The sequence below is a fragment of the Lonchura striata genome, chromosome 3 (assembly GCF_050655825.1).
Source record: "Lonchura striata isolate lonStrDom1 chromosome 3, ASM5065582v1, whole genome shotgun sequence".
NCBI lineage: Eukaryota > Metazoa > Chordata > Aves > Passeriformes > Estrildidae > Lonchura > Lonchura striata.
In genome coordinates, this window is record NC_140705.1 from 91,615,460 (window position 1) to 91,636,872 (window position 21,413).

The 21,413-nt window shown below is 36.7% G+C and overlaps 1 protein-coding gene across 13 annotated transcripts in view; it reads left to right on the plus strand.

The window, feature by feature from the left end:
- SLX4IP (SLX4 interacting protein) overlaps positions 1-21,413 on the plus strand; it is a 69,962-nt gene that overhangs the window by 3,564 nt on the left and 44,985 nt on the right. Inside the window, exon 4 of one of the 13 annotated variants that reach the window (XM_085577034.1) lies at positions 260-19,963. The exons of 11 other annotated variants lie outside the window; for them this stretch is intronic. The gene's annotated coding sequence lies outside the window, so the exon portion shown is untranslated. The remainder of the gene's footprint in view (positions 1-259; positions 19,964-21,413) is intronic. One more of the 13 variants, XM_085577035.1, reaches the window with a different exon arrangement.

Consider the following 21,413-nt stretch of genomic DNA (forward strand, 5'->3'; position numbering starts at 1 on the left):
GGTCAACTGAGGATTAAAAGGCTGTAACTAAAAGTGATTAGTTGTGCAGTGAGAATTAGAAACTGCGTGAATTCTCAATAAAACAGTATTTGCTACCTGAAAATCTGAATTAAAATTTTAGGTGGATTATTTTCTTACTGAAATCTTGTAATACTATTTATGTACTTCCCAGGTCTAAAAATTCTTGGTTTAAGGTGTAGCAATGTTCTTAAAGTATTAATTTATTTGTTTCTTTTTTTGCCTCTTTTTCTATTTTCAGGGATTGGTTGTTTCATGTGCAATAAAATGCTATTGAAGTTCATTTTGCAAACAGTCCTAGACTTTTAGTTATGTGCTGAAGAGCAAAACTTTCTAAAACATTCTGTAATAAACATAACACTTCATAATTCTACAACTGTGACTATACCAGCTAATCAATAAATAAGCCTAATTGTGTTAGCTCAACATATTATTCGCTTGGAAGTGTTTTTCCAGAAATTTTCATAACACAACAGATTTTTCTTCTATGGATAGGCTTGGAATTTTCTTGGAGGGCAGCTACAAAATCCTTCCTGAGGGATCAGGCTGTGGAAACTGTCAAAGCTTGGTTTTGTGGGTAACCAGCCTGTTTAATGAGACGACCAAGCACTTAAGTTTTGTGTGCTGTGTGCTCTTTTCCAAGGAAAACTGCTGTCATTTAGTGGGATGTTTGCTTTTTATTTTTACCTTTTAACAGGATTGTAAACCTTCAGAAGGTTAACAGTATCCTATTATTCAGTGTTGCTGAGTTGGTAGAGAGACTTAGAGGAGAAATATATTTGATTTTGAGCACATTTTAGCTGATACTCTGAGTCTGTGCACCACTGATGTGGATAACAACAGGAGCTGAGGCTGAAGGCATTGCTTTTCTCTGCTGAGAACTCTCGATATTATGAATATCGAGGTATCTCGGTATTCATGTAAGTGGCCAATAAGAAAAGTGGTGTGAGTTGGAATGTCTTTACTCAATGAAAAGTCTGAAGACTCTTAGTTTCTGACCTGCATCATTACAACTTCATTATTCACCAAGGATGTGTACCTGGTAATCAGCATGGACCTTGCAATCACCAAGTTTAGCATCCCTGACTGCCTGAGCAAGGGCTAGGTTCTCATTGAGCATGTCTGTAGGTAAGCAGTATCACAGATAAAGCTTTTGAAAATGCTAATGAAATACAACTTTTTCTTCCTTACAGTATTTGAGAAATGAGAGTAAGTTTTTGCATGTACCAAATGCTGAAAATTAACTTTGCCTGGACCTGATTGAAATTGACTTTGTGCATAGGTTAACAATTTACTTGTTAGGTGGGGGATTTTGTATGTCAAGTTTTGCTTCTTTAAATTTGCTGGATTTGTATTGCATATGACTATTTTCTAAGACTTTTCAGCTTTCACATAAGTTTTGCACAGAAGATCCCCATGCAATAGATTCTCCATTAAAAACTATTCTTATTTATCTCTGAAGACAGAGTACAGAAAATACTATATTCTTAATTTTAGATTCCTTGTGTTTAAAGCTGATGGGAGCATTTTACTGAGTCTGAAAATGAAAAGCAAGTCCACAGGAGTGACATGAAGATGGAGCCTCTTGAGCTCTGAGGAAAGGCTGAGAGAATTGAGGTTGTTCAGCTTGGAGGGGGCTTCAGGGTGACCTAATTGTGGCCTTCCAGTACCTGAAAGGAGCTTACAAGAAAGGTGGAGAGGGGCTATTTACTAGTGACAGGAAAAGGGGGAATGGGTTTAAACTGAAGGAGAGTAGGTTTAGATTAGATATTAGGAAGAAATTCTTCCTTATGAGGGAATGGTGATACACTGGAACAGGTAGCCAAAGAAGTTGTGGGTGCCCGTCTCTTGAAGTGTTCAAGGCCACTCAGAGCCCCATCCAGTCTGACCTGGCCTAGTGGAGGGTGTCCCTGCCCCTGGCAGAACGATAGAAATGGAGGGGGGGGATGGTTTCTAAGGTCCCTTTTAACCCAAACCACTGATTCCATATTTCAGGTGCCTTGCCTTGTCTTTTACATTCTCTACTTTTAAGATTTTAGATTTCGAAAACCTGTGTATGTGTATCTTTCTGGTAAGAGAATGAAAAATTCAGGTTATCAGTCTGTCAAATCTTAGCCGACTACCAAGTAATTAAGTGGAAACCCCCTCTAATTTGTTTAACTTCGCCTGTCGATGCCTGTTTTTACCTGCGGATCTGCGCACCCTGGTGTAATGGTTGGTGACTTCCAGTGGAGGGAGCAATTGGTCTGTTTTTGAGAGGCCAACCTAAGCTTGGCTTTATGGGCCATTAAAAGAGATTAAAATAAACTAATTGATGCAGTAAAATAGCTTTAAACGTTAATACAGAAACTACACTTGGGTCCTAAACACACATTCTTCACCTACCAAGCAGCTGGATGATACAGTCTTGTGATTTGCAATATTTTATGCAAGTTAATTCGATCATCAGGTTTCTATTTTATATTGATATTTCATAAGCATTGTGTGGTAAAATACCCCCACCATATGAATTTAATTAATCTTTTTCTGGGTGTTGCTAAAATATTTTACTGCTGTTCTGAGAAATAAATCTTAACTTTAATTGGTGAGGCTTAAAGCAAAATCTTGAACTCTATATGGATTTCAAAAATAATATCACTAGGGCCTTATTTAAAACTTTGGACAAAGTAGAAAGAATTCCTCTTCCAGAGTTGTGTAAATTAACTTTATTCATGCCAAGCTGCATTACTAAATATAGTAATTTTTATGGCTGCAATAAAAAAAATTCATTTACTGTTTTCTGCAGTTTGTTCATTTGCCAAAGACAGAGGAGTAACTTGTTACTACATTTCAATAGCTCAACTCAAAGGGAGCTTTTTTTCCTACTTGGAGCACTGTTCTGTCTCAGATTTGTAGGCCTTAGATTAAGATAATTGTAGTTTTAGTATTCCTTTTGGTCATCCAGCTCACTCTGCAATTGATTTTTCAGCATTGTTGCTCCTTGTTACCAATGTAAATTATTGCATGCTGGACATATATGTAACTTTTTTGATCCTTCCTACTAATTTTTTGCCTGCTTTAGGTGGCAAGTTCATTTGAAACAGCAAGCACAGCTTCTTGTTTTATATTGGGAACAAAGATGGAAATACTGGATATGATTGGACAGGAGAATGACAGTAGGATTGTAATATGATCAGTTTGTGTACTTTGTTTTTTTAGATTGCTGTATCTTAATGTAATTTGATAATAGATACTGACAACCAAAGACATCCTAACATCTGTCTGTTGAACCTTAGGAGTGCTCCATGAAAGAAAGTGTGTGTAGCAAGAACATTGATTATAGGCTGGAACAGTAGGCAGAAGGAAGTGGAAAGCCATGTTCCTGTCAGACATTGTCCCAGTATGGCCTGACAGCCCTGGCCTGGGTCATTTTAGGGTCTGCTTACACACCTGTGGATTGTCTTGGGTGTGGAATAACAAGATGAGAATTAATTTTGATATTTGCAATGTTTTCTTTTTTTAGTTACCAGTTGAAATGAAGTACAGTGACAGTACATTGGCAAAGATTTCTCCACCAGCTGTGCCCATCTCGATGATTCTTAGGTGACATCTCAAAAGGCTTGACAGATTAGAGTGCACATTTCTATAAAAGTGTCCATTGAGTTAGCTGATCAGTATTCCTGTAAATATACGGTTAAGCCATAATATTTTTGTAAGAAATTGATGTGTTTTCTTCTTCTTGGGAATTGTTTGGAGAGAAAAAAACTATGGAGATGAGTAGGTTTTCTTACCTGATTTTTTATTTATCTTTGATCCCATAAAGTGAGTGATAAAGGATAACAGATGTGTTTATGTGGCTTACATACTATATTAAGTCCACAGATACATGAGTGCAGTGCTGTCAAGTGGAGAGCAAGGATAAGGAGTGCTTGCTGTTTGTATTTAAAGTAAATTTTTATGTTATTGTAACTGCTCGGAGTTATGAGACTGATTCTACAGCTTTTTTGTGTACAGAGTTGTGAACATGTTAGCATTCTGAGTTTTGGTTTGAGAATTAATCTTTTTTTAGAGAGTACTTAGTTAAATTAACCAATACAGTATTTCTTATGTTCATTTCATTTCCTCTTCACTGCAGAATGAAGGTATTTTGTATGTGAAATTCCTGTGGTTGGAGTACTTAAGTGTTTCAATAGAAACATGCTAAGGTTAGGTTTCTGTGATTTAAATAGAGTTTATTAAAGTATTCTAAATCTAAAATTGAGGTGCTGGTGTTCTCTAAACAGATTAAGGGTTGTTGAGTTTTACATGTATTGTGCGTTCTTATATTTGCTATTTGGGTCTTTAAAAATTAAGAAATGGTTATGTTAACCATTAAATAGTGGTTTTCTAGAGATGGACCATTCCTGAAGTGGTATTGCTCAGAACAGCTGGAAATACAGGTGGTTGAAGTTGGTATTGTCAAGTAGCATCGCACTTCACTCAGCTATCATATTTGTTTCCGTATAAATGGATAAAATAGGATACTTGTCTAAAAGGGCTTAGAAGTCTTAAAGAAGATGATGAAAAAGGAGCAGGAGGGAATGTGATTTAAAATAGGAAATGCAAACAATAATAATGACTGGAGGGACATCTATTTAGTTCTCTTTCTTAATGCTCCAGTAAATTCCCAATTTCATGGGACCAGATATGGAACGGCTAAAGTGATGAGTAAATAAGTTCCAGAAGAAACAAAAGAGGAAGTTGGGAGCTAGAAGGGGGAGGAAAATTAAGTGTACAATATAATTCTAAATCTCACGGAGTCAGTGGAAGTTTCCTTACTGACCTCAGAGGATTAGTTTTCAAGCCTAGGGAAATGATGAGTGGATGAAGAGTTGAGAGATTAAAGTGTTAGCAGAAGGAGAAAGGAATAGGAAGCCATAGGGATAAACAACAATAGTGGAAACACTGCTTTCATGGGGATCACTTCAAATAAGGAATTAAAGGATCATTCAACTTGTATTACTCTTTTGGTAGTTCAAATCTTGTTAGTTTTTAAAGTACCACTTGTGCATGAAAACAACTAACTGTGCTAACTGTGAGCGCAATGCTGCTGTGGCAGTGATATGGGATTCTGAATACCCACCATACTAAAAAGTGTGGTGTTTTTTTTCAAATCTAATTAATTCAAAGATATAAGTTCCATGATACTTGCCACGTGCTTTATTTCTGAACAGCACTGCCAGATTTTACACCTCCACTGTTCAGCTTTGTGGAGATCCTGGTGGTGCTGCCTGCTTGACCCCAGAGTCCAGCCCTGGAGGAGGAAAGGATGGGAAACTTAGAAGCAGACTTGTAATTCCCTGAGTCCAGCAAAACATATGGGCTTAGCAGCAATGCTGCGTGGGGTCACCAAGTGTCTTTAGGTCCTGGGAGAGGCTTCAGCTTACACTGTAGGTGACATTCTTCAATTCTTTCCAGTGGGTTCAGATGGAGGTTAGTAGACTGGGAGGTAAAGAGATCCATGTTTCATGCACTACCTCGTACAAGCAGTTTCATGATGGACCAATGCAGATTTTTCTCTTGATGGTATGATAATGAAAATTCATTATTTTTTGGTAATTTTTTATGTAGCCTCTCCTTACTTTGGATAATGTAGATGGATTCTAGTATGTGGGAGCTATCTGAATATTTGGTGTAAGAGTGTATTCTGATGGGACTGTGAAATAAGTGGGAGAAGAGTGACTGACAACATGTTTTCATTTTTTCCTGATGTTTCATCCATGTAGTTCACAACTTCCTTAAAAGGCACCTATTTTTAATAGCAAAATTATTGCTTAGTTTCAATTCTCAAATAAAAGCTTTGTTTCTGGACATTTTGTGTTCCAGTTTGGGGACATTTTGTGCTCCCTGCAGAGCTTACTCAGCCATGACTTTGCAGTATTTTTCTTGAGTCAGTAGCCAGACATTTCCTTAAATAATGGTACCACAGCACATGGCCCCCTGTTTCACTGTTGTGCTGCAGTCATGGCTGTGCACAGGCACCTATGACGCTCAGCTGTTGTGAAAATCCTTTAAACTGCTGATAAAATGATGACTCATGGTCACCTGATGAAAACAGATTCATTACCATGACTCCAGAATGTTTAGCTCCCATGAAGTGTTTCACTTCCCACACTAGTTCTTCTAAAAGAGATGATACCGCAGTTATTTTCTAACAGTTGACAGCTGCCCAATTAAGTGTAACAGTGTGGTTGGAAAAAATTTGGATTCCAGACTTCTTTTAATAATGGTTTAAGGAACTAAAATCTGTATGAGCTGTGAAGCAGTCACCAACATTCTTCACAGTGTTACTTGAAGTGATTTCTAATCAAATTATACATTTTGGATTTCATTTACCGCTACAAAATTAAGTTCTTTTTGCAGTGGATCTGACCCAAACCTCACTGGAGTCAATGTGTTTTGGGTCAGAGCCTGTAGGAGCATATTGGTAGCATGCTGTAAGGACATACTAATTTATTCCATAAATGGTCTTCCTCAGTCCAGGTTATCTGTGTTTTTAATGTATTGTGTTTGTATATAATGTCAGCATGTAAGGAAGTTAGGTTGGAAAAATAGGGTAAAGTAATACAGTCAAATAATAAAATATAAATGGATTTTAATTCCAGTATGAAAGGAGTAAAATGAAATCTTATTTAAGTCAGTGTTGCCGACTTGTGATTCCCCAGAGACTACGAGAGGATGGGTGAATTAAAATAGAAATATGAAAAAAACCTGTTACATTAGAGTTGCATGTGGATGATGTTATGTGATAAGGTGGAAAAAGGTTCTCAACCAGGATTTGAATGTAGGGTAGTGTGAGATAGCTCATTGACTCTTAAATGATCAGGAGTTTGGTGATTTTTGTCCTTATCTAGTTTCCCTCTTTTGGAAATATTTCTGACACACAATGCTTAAGAAAGTCACCATATTAAATTACTCCTAACATGTATGATTGAAACTTGCTACAATGACTAATATAAACAGGTGTTGGCTAAGTAATTAATGCTTTAAAATTTAACATGCAAACTCCTACATTTTTTTCTTTGTTACTTCTTCACTTCTTGGGTTTTTTCCCCATTTATTTTCCAACTGATTCATTTTAAACTTAGATTATGAACCTCATATGTTTATTTTGTGCCAAAAACTTACCTAGTTTGAAAAAGATCGATCTCATCAGAATTGAAAATTAGCTCCAGATATTAAAAAAAAAGGTAGAAATAAGATGGATTTCTCAGCTGTTCTGATATCAGTCATACAAACTTTATCAACAAATAATGTATGGAAGAGTCAGGGCTTGTTTTCATGGTGGTGTTTGTTTTTTCCCTGAATACCTGTCCACCATTTTCATTACCACAAGCAATGTTGTAATGGAAAGGCAAAGTGTTGGAGATCTAATTAAGAAATTAAGTAATAATGTTAAAAACCCCTTTGAAATAAAAGCCCCAAAATGGAGTGAAGACATCTCTTGATTGACAGAGGAGAACTCTTAATGCAGAACACAACTCCAGTACAGTGTGTCTGCATTGGAGCCCTTCATCTGTTGTGTGGTGGTGTTTTTTACAGAATCCATCTACTTCTGCCTTTGTGTGTTGTTGCTTGGCCAAATGACAGAAAGAATAAACACATTTCAATAAGGCATAGAAGTCAGGTCAGCTGTGTGTGTTTGTTTACTCAGAGAGAGATGTGTGAATGAAGGTAGCTCTTGCCAGGCCGTGGTGTCTGGCCCTTGATATGTGAAGCTCACCTGTTTATTTCCCTGCTTCAAGGAGTGCAGTGCTTTGAATGAAGCCTCCATGAGAGGCAGCTCTTCCTTCTTACTACACAATAGTGTTTGCAACTAACTGAAAGCTTTTCACTTGGGAAAGTGGGAAAAAATAGTTTGTGATCTAGATCATGTGCTGACATTTAGAACCAAAATCTTCACTGCTGTGATTTGAGTGTTTTCCTGTTGGCTGTGTACACTTCGCTAGGGAAGTAGGGTCCATTTATGAAACCTTAAGGGCAAGCATCATCTTTCTTGGGTTTGTACTTTTTTTGTCTTTGACCTTCGCTGAGTGTTCTTTGCTGGTTTTGTTATAGATGTGTTTTACAGACAGATCCTCTTCCAGGAAATTCTGAATCTCCAGGCTTTGGCAAAACTGAGATTTTATTACTTTTTCTGTGTAACTGGCTGTGTACTATGAGATGGCATTCAAGTGGAGAATCACTGTAAAAATGTTGCATCAAAGCTGGTTGGAGAATAGTCAGTTGTTAGTCTTGAGGGAGAGTGGGAACAGAGATAAGGAAGAATGACACAGTGGTTTTCACCCAAGAAAATGTGTCATAGGCACAGAACATTTTCTCAGCATTTTCATATCTTTGATGGCTGAGGTTTGTAAAGTTACTTCAACAATTTTATCCTCATTTTACTTTAAAAAGTTATGTGGTAAGTAAGCCAAACTAAGCTGTGTTTTGTGTGCAAGGTCCTCTGTGCACATCCCTGCTTAGTTTCCAGGATTAGTACGATGCCTGGCATACCTGACACCACTCAGCTGGTGAAACAATAGTTTATATAAGGTGTAGTTAAATACAGCCTTTCAAGCTTGAGCCAATATTCTCTTGTTGTAAACTCCGACGAGTGTCTTTGCTTGTTGAATAGCTCAGTGATTTAACAGCACTTATAATGGACCAAATATACAGGGCTGTGGTTTATCCTGCTTTGTACCATACAGATAAAGTCTGTAGAAGAGTAACGTATGGATCTGAACAGAAAATATTTGCTGAACTTAAGAGTTGGGAAAGAGCTCACTCTTGGGCCATTAAAGAGGATCTGTTCAATGCCAAGATCCTAGGATGTGACAGTTAGTAGGGTCATGCAGAATGTAACTTTCCCTTCTTTATTTTGACATTCCTATTGCATAAAAATAGGAAAGAGAGTAATTTGAGCTGGAAAAGAGTGTGCTGCCCTGCCATAATAATCTTCAGCAGTGGAAAACAAACCTACAAAGAGTTATTCATTCCCTCCGTGGTATTGTCTACAAGTCTCTGGTTCTCATTTGCCTGGGTGTTAAACTGACACAGTCACAATCCATGGTTCAGGGAATTTACAAACAACTTGGATGATAGGATTTAGCCTGACACATCAAAAGTTGAAAATTAATCCCATAATTTAAAAAAGCAAACAACAACATACTCTCATCTCAAACAATGACTACAGAGTGTTTGAAGCATAACATTAAATCGCTGAATAGCAGAAAGCAGTGATTAAATCATTGGCTACCATGTGTGGAAATAAAGAGCAGCATTGGTTTATAGATTTCTTCAGAAAATTGATAGAATTTGTTACTAGTTTTAAATGTTTTCATGTCAATATATGTGTTGTTAATGTGCTTAATTAAATTGAATTGAATATTTAATTTTGATTTTATTGTTTTGTGTAAATGGGGTGGTGTGTACAGATGACCTCAAAGGACAAAAAAATGTTAAAGAAAATATGTCTTTGTCTATATCCCTTCACCCTGATAATTGGCAGGAATTTTGATTTGTAGAATATTTGGAGGATACAACTAGGGGTACTTTTTGATTATGAACTGGAAAGAGATTTAATTACAGATGCTCAGCATATTCTACATAGTAAAGAAAACTCTTTGCTAATTTGAAGCCATTTTCTGTAGGGTTATTAGAGATGGTTCATTTGTTGCTGTTTTGGAGAGGCCTACATTATTGAGCATGTAGGAACTGTTAGGATTTAATCTGGTTTTGTAAATTCCTATTTGAACTATGATACAGATTTTGGGTAGGAAAAATTCAGTGATGAAGAATACAGTTTAAAAATATTGTAAGTTCAGAAGTGAAATGATAGTCGGTATTGCTAGAACCTGCCTTTCTTTATCTTGTGCAAGCATCAAGGAATCTCACAGTATTTCAAGCTGTACACCTAGAAAATCACTTCAAGTTCTCTTGCTGGTAGCCAGTGCTGTGACAAGGTGAGATAACTGTTTTTTATGTACCAGTAAGAGGCAGCAATCAAACTCCAAGCAGAGAAAATGAAGCTGGCAAAATATAATTTCCAGATTTGTAAGTAGGCTACAAGTGTAAGTGTATTTGAGCTGTTACAAAGTGGTAGAAGTACCAGTGATGATCACAGATTCTTAAAACATAATATAATATTTGATCTTCACTGTGGACTACAAATATTAAACTAGTTTAGAAGGAGAGAATACTTCAAAAATTTTATCTACAGAGATACTGGTGACTTTACTTGATACAAGTGGTAATTTCAGAAAAGGCAGGGTAATGGTACTTAAGAAGATAAGCTTGTTCACCAAGAGCATCTACTCTGTAGTACTGCCCAAATCCAGATTATCTCTGGCTGCTATCATATTGGTACTTGGTTTTGAAATACTCCTTTCTCTTTGGATTGCCACACAGATTTGGTGCTTAGGCCCTGATCAAAAAGTGGCTTACTCATTTCTCTCATTTGACCATCTGCAAGTCACTTCAGTGACTTTCAAGATGTTTAGATTAGTTCCCTCAGTTCTCAGTAATTCCCTGTGTTCTCAGTAATGCTTTGGATCTCCTCAAAGTGTATGCTACTTATTTAAATGTTAAAATAGTTAGACATTAGTCCAAATTTGTCGAAACAGAATTAAGTTTAAATGCTGTGTTACCTATTACCATACTAGTGTGGTGAAAACCAGCAAGGCTTTGTAGTTTTCTTGTGGGTTGTGTGATGGAGGTTCCTGTGTATTTAAGGTGAGGATTCCAGATTTTTCCACAAAGTGAAAACACTGTTAAAATTCCCTTCTGTGAGGGCTTATTCTCAGCAGCAAAGATCTCCCTTGCTGTTATTGTCATGTTTAAAGCAGCACTGTAAAGAGGCTTAAAAAGCAGACAGAACTAGGGGAATGTATAAAGTGAAAAGTGGCAGGGTCAGGAAACAGGCTGTGGAAGGTCTGTCCTATGGGCTGGGAGCAGCTGTGGCATCAACTGTCACCTGTACAACTGCTGTTGAATTGCAAGGGAGTCTATGACTTTTTAAATTGCAGGTAAATGCAGATAATAAACATAAAGATGCAAAAAAATTGCCGTTAACTTCCTGAGGAACTGATTGCATGTGAACAGGTGATGGGATTGGAATGAGTACTTTGCCACCTGAAGAAAAAGGCAATCTTGCACTGAATGCTTGTGTGTTCTGGAGTTTCCCTCTGTGTCTTCCACAGGAAGGTTCTGCAGTCTGGCATTGAACAAAATAAATTCTCAGGCCTTCCTTTGTTGTTTGCAGCTGTCTTCAACCAATTTGTTAATATTTTTGGACAAATGCAAAAGCTGAATGTTTACAAATAATTCCACACTGAAGAAATGTGCAGCATAATGCTTTATTCACCAAAAAATACGGGTCCCAGCAGCCAGGCTCCAGGAGGCAGGCTGACAACCAGTAGAGCTGTGGAAATCCCTTAGTGCTGCTTGGATCTCCCTCCCTGGGACACTTCAGCCAAGAAGCCCCCTCCTCCGAGGAATGGGCAATGAGGATAATGCACTGCCGTTCTGCCTGGTTACAGAGCCACGCTGCTTCCTCCAGGAAGCTCAGAAGGACCCCTTTCAAGGGTCATTTACAGTTTGTGTTTGCAGTGAATTGCCCTTCATACATACTTTTTTTCTATTGGCTCCTCAATCGCTTCTCTAATTTGGGAAGTGTACTTTGAAAGACTTTCGGTGACTTGTTTATTTTTCTTAAATGCTTATGGAACAGAAACTCAGCCTCATGAGGGATGTGTGTCCCAAATAGAATTAGAATGATCCCACAGTGTTAATTCGGTTCATCAGTTATGCTCTTGATTTTTTTTTCTCTTCTAACGTTAATCCTGGAATTTTAGAGAAGGAACTGTTTTGAAAAACTTTGCTTTCTGTGCACGTTAAATTATCAGTAGGGCGTAAGCATGGGGAAAACTTAAGAAGTTTTTTCTCCTTCCCCCTTCACCTTCCCACATATGCAAATAAACAATAGGACTAGAAATCTGTCTCAAACCTTTGGACAGATGCATTCTTCATAGAGCCTTGTACTGTCAATCCTTCTTTTTATTTTTTTTTTCCCCTCTTCACTGAGATCTTAGGAATTTCAGACATGGGTAGTTAGGTTCACAGATAAATGTTGGAAGGATGAGGGCCTCTGCTTTCTGTTGCCGGCTGTGGCGGGAAGTGTCAATTAGTGTGAAAAATACTAGGAGTTCTTGCACTGAGTGATTGAAGTAAATATATTTTGTTTATTCTGCATACTTGCCTTTTAAAGTTTTATGTTTGATTGCTAGACATAAGGAGTGGGAAGGTGGGGCAGTTTGATGCCCTTTGCCTGTTGGCAGTCCTTAGCTGTGTGTGAATGGTAAAGCTACTAATCGGTTCCCCTGTAGTACGGGGAGCTTGCATCTTCTTAATGATTTCACGGTGCTCTCTTTCCTCTGAAAGGCTTTGCTTTTTATTAAAAAGAAAAAAAAAATGTTGCAGGAGATTTTTCCAGTGATTCCTAAGTAAATTAGTAACAGCAATTTGTAGCAAAAATCAGCTAAGAATCAGCAGATCAGACATCTAAGACAATTAGGAACTATAGCTCCTAATTGTATACAAATTAGAGTAATTTAATACATTTCATGTGATAAAAAATTACAAGTGAAATTACCATAGTTTCAGAATGTCTCAGCTTCTACCAATGATGATGTTTGTTATTTTTAATTTCTTGATTTTATTTTCCTTTCTATGCAATGTATAGGGAAGAAAACTTAATTTTTATGAAGTATGGGTCCTCTTATTACTTTTAGAAAAGCTTTATTTCAATTTTTTTTTTAATTAGTGACTTGTAGAAAAAGAAGTAAAAACTTTGTATGTAGGTACATGTATGTTGTAATGCTCATTTTCAGAAACTCAAATCTCAGTGCTTCTAATATTTGCAGTCTGGAATTGATTGTAAGCATAATAGGTTATTTCATGCTGCTTCTCATTATATTCATGGTTATGATACTGAAATGTTAAGACCACACACAGACAACAACATCTCCAGCCACTTACGCATGTAAACAGTCTGGCTTTTTACAAAGTGGAAAAATATTTCTTGTGCAGTATTTTTAACATGATCAGCATGTTAAGGCCTAATCTGCAACTGTGTCAACATTTCTTTGGCTGTAACCATTAATTCTGTAGCCTCTTGATAATATGTAAAATGTGAGACTGGTTTGTTTACTACTGGGATTTGTCAGCAATTACTGTCTGCATTTAGCTTAGTGCTTTCAAATATATAATAGATCAAAGAGTTATTTTATATCATCACTGTGGCTTTAGTAAAACAAAGGATGTTTTTTTTCCCCAGCTGGCTTTGAGTCCTTCAAAGGGCCATTGGAGCAATAATTTTCATAGGTATTGTACTTACACCCATTTGATATTGGTAGGCACAGGTACAGTACATTAAATAACCTTCTGCTGCTACTGTTTGACAGGAATTTAGCTATAGGGACAGGAATGTACATTTCTTTCAGCCTCAGTTATTGTGAGACCTGGCATAGCTTCAACATAGCTGGCAATTTTTGTTTTGCTTATTTTTGTGTAATTAATGCAAGTTTTCAGCATTCTTCTTACTATCAGGAACTGCAAGTGCAGTGGTCATGTGCAATGTTATCTAAGTGTCATATCATTTTCATCACAAAGAACTGAGCATTGCAAGTTCTGATAGACAAGTTCTTCATATGGATACATATATATGGAGCTAATTAAGAGTAAGAAGGCATAAAAGCATTTTAATGGACAACATATCTGTTCAAGTAATAAATATTTGGGTTTATATAGTGCCTTTATTTCTGTTATCAAAGATAATTTATTAACATGTTTATGAATTTAGTTTCAATGTATTTTTGTGGTTTTGCAAGTAACAAAAAGAACAAACTCCCAAACTTATCAGACAAATGTGCAGAACTTCGGTAACAATATTTTTGTTTAGTTAGAAGTAGGCTGTAAAATCACTTAAACTTACTGCTGCTCCTCAGAAGATTGCCGTTAATTAATTCTGTGATCTCAGGGACATTTGGTTAAAATATTTCAACTGACCTTTTTCTATGACTTTGTACAATTATGACATGTTTGTTTTTCTATGAGTATTTTACTTAAGATATGCAAATAATGGCACATCAATCTATAAGACTGACTTTAGAAATCTCAAAATGCAGATACTGTAATATGGATGGGGGAAATTGTTGGGGAGTTCAGTTTTAGGAATAGTCAGCTGACAGAATAAGCTTCTATATGAAACTCTTAAAAGTAAAACCTGCATTTTTAAAGTCACTCTTCTAAAGTATTTATTAAATGTGTCAATATTACAGATTAAGAAAGCTTTCAGTTTGTAGATCACTATCTTTTTGTTTTTAATACTTAAATGCTCTCTGCTGCTTAAATTCTATTGCCATTTCTAAGCACCACTCAAACCAGATGTTTTGTTAAAATTTGAATTAATCTTTTGACCAGTAAAACCCTTAAGATACTGTTCTCCTAAACAGCATATGAATAGAGAGAATCAATGTGTTTCATCATTCCTGTTCTGCTGTCTGGTCCAGTTTCATTTCCTCTGACAAAAAATTGATAAATATAACTTAAAAAGTGAGGCAGCAAAATTGTCTCTATCAGTTAGTTAAAACTAAATTATTGACAGCAGTTTTGTTTTCCAAGATTTTAAGCATTAAATATTAAATGTAATAACTTAAATTATTAATTTCCTGCTAAGAATTTATTTTGTGAAATAGTTGAATTTTTTACTTGTTTTTTTCCCATCAAAGGTGTTATTTTGGTCGTATGTGCCAGCTCTCTATCCAAGTCTTTTGCATAGTAACAAATCCCAGGCTTTAAGAAGCAGCAGTAATTTTAAATGGGGTTTTGTGATGAGCGCTTTGCCCTTGGTTTGGATCTCTCCCCACCAAATTATACACCTCTGGGAAAATCAGTTTTTAGATTCACTTTTCATTTAGAAAAACCCTCCACTGACAGGGAATCTCCTGTGATCTTGGTGGTCCCTGCTGCATTGGTGATGAGAAGGGAGGTGATTGAGCCTTTCCAGTTGGGAAGTAAGGAAGAGAAAGGATGGGATGATTTATTTAAACAAAATAAAAATAAAACAACAAAAAGCAAAAAACCTGCTGAAGATCTTTGTTATTTATGGAGCAGAGCCTGGGGATAGCTGTCACTGGAATGGGCTACAGGGATATTCAGTAGTTTGTATGAAGAAAAGAGACTGATGATGGGAGAGCAGTGGAGCAGGAATGAGGGGAAAATGGATGGTGGATGTCAGTGCTGGAACAGGGATGTGCAGGCAGTGTTAAGCTGAGAACTAGACTAAAGGTGTAGAGAAGGTTGGGAACAAGACAAAGTGTGGAGCAGAGGGAGTAAAACAGGAATTCATTAATGGCATGAGGATTAGGAGTAGTAAATGATACTCAAACTGATGAAAAACCTCGAGTGGCAAGATTAATTGGTTGAAAAGCTGTTTTCAGCCACTTGGAGCAGGGAGGAGATCAGGAATATCCAGATGTCGGAAGGTGTGAATTCTGAGGGATGGTGGGCACAGTTGTCTGTTTTATGTTTCATGCTCCCCTTTGCACCCCAGAAGGAGAACCTAAGGCCCCTGAGGTGTCACAGGGTGGCAAAATGTTTTATCCCTTTCCAAAGAAAGGCTGATGGTTTACTGCATGTTAATTGTATTGATCCAGTCAGGGGAGATGTCTGTGGGGCTCCCAATCCTGCCCGTTTCCCTGTGGGAGTCAATGTGTCACCAGATGGCGGATTTTCCTTAATCAGTTTTCCACTGGAAAACTGCCCTTTCCAAGGTCGTATTCAGAGACTATTTAACTTCCTAAATGTACTTGCAGTCATCAAGGAGCACGCGTGGTGTCCTTGGCCTTTCTGGAAGTTGTTCTGTAGCATATTGTGATTGTGTTTTATTATAGGACTGCTTCACTCTGCCCATTTTCATAGTTATATAAAATATTTTATACAAAAAGGGTGAATTTCTCATTATGGTTTTTAAACACTTGTACATTTACCTGAATCTTTGGAGAAATACTTGTTTGATAAAATTGAAGTTTTGTTGTGGGTTGTTGTTACTCTTCAGTATTTCTCTGAAGATCTAATGAAGGGAGGTTGAAGGGCACATTGAAAAACTTTAAAGCCAGCAAGATTTGGAGCATCTAGCACTCCTACGATGTTGTAATCATTAATAATAATGAATTAAAATGTTTACACACCCTGATCTCACTTGTTCTCTTTGATGTTAATTACATTACACCAGATCACGAGTTCATTCTTCATATCAGGCAAATAAGGAAATATTTCCTCCTCATTTATCTGTGTCCCTTAGCAACACAGTAGGTCTTATGTATTGTTGAATAACATGTGGTTTTGCTGCCTTTGCTATATAAAAATAACTTGTCTTTCAATCTTTTTAAAAAGCCCTGAGTGGAAATTGCTTACTAAATTAGAGCAAAAAATAATACAAAGACATAAATATATAGCCATAGGTGACTACAACAAAGCTTAATAGTGTTCTTGGAGATGTTAAAGCCAAGTATTTTTTTCTTCCTCTTTTTGTCTTGCTCTTATTAATGTGACTCAGATTAAATGGATGGTGTGATCACTTGTTCCTGTCTGTGTGGTTCTTGACATCCAGGAGTTGTAATCTGTCACGTGCTGTCATCTCTGTTCCTTCATTCCTTTTACCAAAGACAGTTGTGCAGCTAGCATAATATTAATTTTTTAAGTTAAAAAATGAGCTGTTGCTTTCCAAAGGGTAATTCCCTCTCAATCTGTAAAATAGGCGTGGTTTTTTGGTTTTTTTTCCCCTGTTGAAATTAATGGTTAAAAAAATGTAGGTTTTTAAATTTAATTTATCCAGGCTACACTTTTCTATGTGGCTCTTAAAAAAGATGCAGACTTGTAGGAAGTGAAATCTCAGCCATAGCTGTTGTAGCTCTGCAGGTATTGTTAAATTTCCTTAGTTGGCACAGTTCTGTCTTTGGTAGGTGTTTTTTGCAGCATGTGAGGCTTCATTCTTTGGATTCACTCCAAAAAAAAAAAAATATTGTATGACAGGCTTGTTTTTGTAACCAGTGAAATCACATTATATTTGTAGCATCTGCTGTCAGCAGGCAAATATTTTAATATAGTAGCAACAGCTACAAATATTTTAATATAAAATTCTTGATTTCTGCTAGGCATTGCTTAGGTTCCATCAGAAATGTTACTGCTGTATACAAAGAGGCCTTTTTTCTTGACAGCCTGGTCTCTTGAACACAGTGGATTTCCAGTAGGGTGGTACAGGTCAGGATTGTACCGGGAAGGAAATAAACTTTTTGCCCTGTAATATGATCTGTCAGTTGGAGAAATGCTTCCAAGGTCTGTTCATCTGCTGCCTGCACAGGGTAAATCCTACTGCTGCACTGCCTTTAGAAGAGAGGGGAAGTCTATTTCCTACAAATCATAGGGAAATTCATGTCTGAAAGTCTTCAGCAAAATGCATGTGGAGTTTTGCTGTGGAAGCTTATTGCAAAGTTTTTTAAATGTTGAGAGTTGCACATTTTCTGGGATTATTGTTAATTTTATTCAACTGTTTGAAAAATTTAATCAGGAATGTTAAACTTCTACTGGACCTACCAGCCTAAAGATACTGAAGGATAAGTTTTGTCCACAAGTACAATTGACAGTCTCTGTGTGTGCCTGTAAATTGTTCTGCATCTATACAGAGCTGTTAAAATGACAGAGCTTTTTACAGTGACTGTGTCTTTTAAAACTCTATTCTTTTCCATTGCTTCTACAATGATATTGGTGATATACTTAGTTTTAGTGAGATGGATCATTAAGAACATTTTTTTTAAAATAGTTTTTTCTTAAGCATCTGTATCCAGAAGTACATACAGAAATCTTTATTATCTTAAAAGAAATTGTGAAAACAATGTAATTAAACATAATGCAGCCTTATAAAGGCTGTAGTCTTAAAATCTGATTCTGTACTATGTCAAATGGATCTTTAATTCCGCTGTTTCTATATGAGTGAAAATGCTGTTGGCAGATAAGGTTTATAGCTATAGATTCATGGAGATTTTTCTTCTCAAATTCCAATTCTAACATTCTTTCTTGTGATACTGAACTGTAAGGATATTTAAAGCAGTTACTACTTAATTTCCCATGCATATTGAGTGAGAGCAGTGTTTGAAAACCCCTGGCAAGGAGACCTAAATATGATTTTTGTACCATCAAAATTTCAGTGGACTCTGGCAGGTTACATTTCTTTCATACTTCTGTGTTTCCTTTGAAAGAAAAACTTTCCCAGATGGTCATTGCAGGGTGCTGAATGAAACCAGTAATTTTATGTAAGCATGGAAGTTCATTGCCCTGACAAAATTCCTTATTTGCGTGCTAGATTCTTTTCAGAGGTTTTTCTTTTTCTTTTCTTTTTTTTTTTTTTTTTTATCTCTACACTGTTAAATGAAGGCAAGTTGAGGGTAAGATTATCTGTAAAGTCACAGAGAAACTTAAGGTATGATGGGCAAAGGATCCTTACCAGGTTGGAACTAGAAATAAACACAGAAAGGGAAGGATAGGGCCATACTGATAGTTATAAATTAAGTGTCAAGGTCTCAAATCTGGGAAGGGATCCTCAGAATTTATAAAGTTCTATTTGAGTAGTCCATTCTCCTCACTTCAGACATCTGTTACTGGTTATTGTTTGAGTGACCACCATGTACATTATACAAAAAGGAATGTGTTTTTTGTGAGATGTCTGCTAATGTGGCAGATAAAATCCCAGTGTTTGATAGCAGTGCCAAAGGGCAAAGAGGTGCTGAACAATATTCCTCAACTTTACCATAACTTTCCTTCCTGAAAAAACAGGCTTTGACAGTGGGAAAATGAAGACTGAGATAAGGAGAAGTGGAAAAGAAGCTTGGGAACTGAGAGTGATATAGACCAGAACTTGAGCAAGCAGGGGAAAAAGTCTTCTCTTGGTCTGATGCACCAATTTTTTAAAAAAAATTTTTTTGGTTGATTACAAGTAGGAGTTATATCTGCATGCTGTGGCAATAAATTGAAAGGACTAGCAAGCAAAGTAACAGTTGTTTTTGTTGGCATGGAGTGTAATCTGGGCCCAGTTTTTACATCTCTAGCAACTGATTGTTGCTTTGTGTGAAGTAAAATGCACTGGTGGTTTTATTTATGCAAATGCTGCATCAGCCTCAAAATTTAATTTTTCAGAGAAGTAGTACTGGAACTGATGATAATGATTTGTTTACTCCTCAGGAGAGACAAAGCAGCTGACAGTGGTAGTTCTCTCATTTTTATTGATTATAGGCATTAAGGTTCAGTACATCAAGCAGAGAAGTTTGTAGCCTTTAAACTATTTCTTTCACCCTTGGAGAGTTAAGCAGGTGGATACAGGTTATAGAAAATTAGGTGTGCTGCAGACATATTAAGTAATTCAGTTTTAATTTTCCATTTTAACATCTTGCTGGGTAGACATAAACATTGCAATTAATAAGATTTAATTCAGCCGGGTGACATCTTAGATAGCCGATAATAGATGGCATAGTTGAATTTATTGAGCTGCTTTGGGCTGTCAGTTTTACTGTAGCCTTTGCCTGTTTAGAAGATGCATTAAAAAGGAATTTTGACCTTGGCAGGTGTGGAGAAAGTCTTGAATTTAAGGTCAGGAAAATTTTCGTGGAAGAATTAGGTAACCTATGGGAGTTTTGTGAAATAGGGTTACAGATGGAGCAGGGAGAAAAAGAACCTGGTGAAGGTACAAATACATGTAATCTTTGATAGAAAATGATAAAAACAAGAATTTTAAGGGACTGTTTTACAGAAAATGGTTTTTCTTTCCAGCAGTTTAATGCATTATAGGGGGAATCTGGAAGACAAGTGAAGCTCAATCAGCCTCCTGAAGGACAAGGTATTAGTTTAAGCATGATTCTCTGTATTTGCACACAAGAGGACAGGATGCTGAAATGCATTTGTAGAGTTTTGCTAGTTACTAATATCTTAAAAAGCTGACCTTTTTGAAACATGTGCATTAACTTTGGAAACTAATTTTCCAGTATTATCATGTTCTCAGCTACAAAAGAAACAACAGATATTAATATAGTTTGTGAATTTATTTAGTTTTAGTTAATTTGTAGTCTGTGCTGGCATAAGTACAGAGAAAGCCACCTTTTAGAATATATGTGAAGAATAAACTTTGGCAGGTGTTGCTCATGTTAAACTATCCTTGCCCCAAGTATGTGAGAGTGCCTTGAGTGATAGGAATAGAAATTTGCCAATTCAATGTCTGACATCTGTGTTGGGCAATTAGCACAAACTCTAGTGGGGCAGAATGAATTGATATGGGGACCAGTGGAATACATTGGGAAAAAGTCAGAACACCCATTGTAAACAGAAGTCACATACATCACAGTCTTCTGGTACCTTTACAAGAGGGAGTGAGTGTCAGCGCAAGGAAATCTGGTTGCCCCAACCCTTTCAGATCCTCCAGAAGGGATGGACAAGGGCCTTCACCAAAGACTGTTAGGTGAGCTGAAGAAGGTCCATGCACAGATTCCCTGGCTGAAGGATGGAGGCAGTACTGGAACTGAACAGGGAGCTCTGGGGAGATGCTGGATTTGTACCAGACCTGAGCAGGGAGCTGAGGTATGAAAGGTTAAAAAGTCTCCAGTATTGAATGACATGATGATGAACTAGAACATGTGATTCTTAGTGCACTGTGATTGCATTTGCCACAGGATTTGAAAATATTCAAGCAGTTTTATAAACCAATTCACAAGTTCTGGGAGAAAGCAATCACTGATGACTTCCAAATACAGATGCAGCTTATGAGATATAAAACCCAGGGTCTCATGTTGACGAAAGTGTAATGCATCTGCTGAGGAAAGTATCATTATTTGCTTATGCTTTTAACCTTTTCCTGTAGACTTCTTGTTGCTGTCAGAGCATATGGATCAGTATGGACCTAATATAATGTTTTATATATTTAATGTCTACATTTTGTTGCATAAAACCAATGCTATTTATAATTTTCAGCAATTTTAATGTTTTCCACATGTATGAGAATTGGTGCTAATTATCACTGGAATTTTTCTAAGCATAATTGTGGTAAATATTTCCCACCGATTTCCAATTAGTAACATAATCCACGAGAAACTTGAAGAAAACAAATAATACAAAGACCTTGAAATGTAAAACTTAAACTTTTTAAAAAGGCATTTGCAAATAGCAATTGAAATGCTAGGTACAGGTTGTCCTTTTTGACTGTACTAAAATTGCATCCTTTTTCCTTTAAGGCAACAGCTTTTTTGATCCCACTGAAACAGAGAAGTGTTTTTTTGAGAATAAATCAGTCCTTCTTG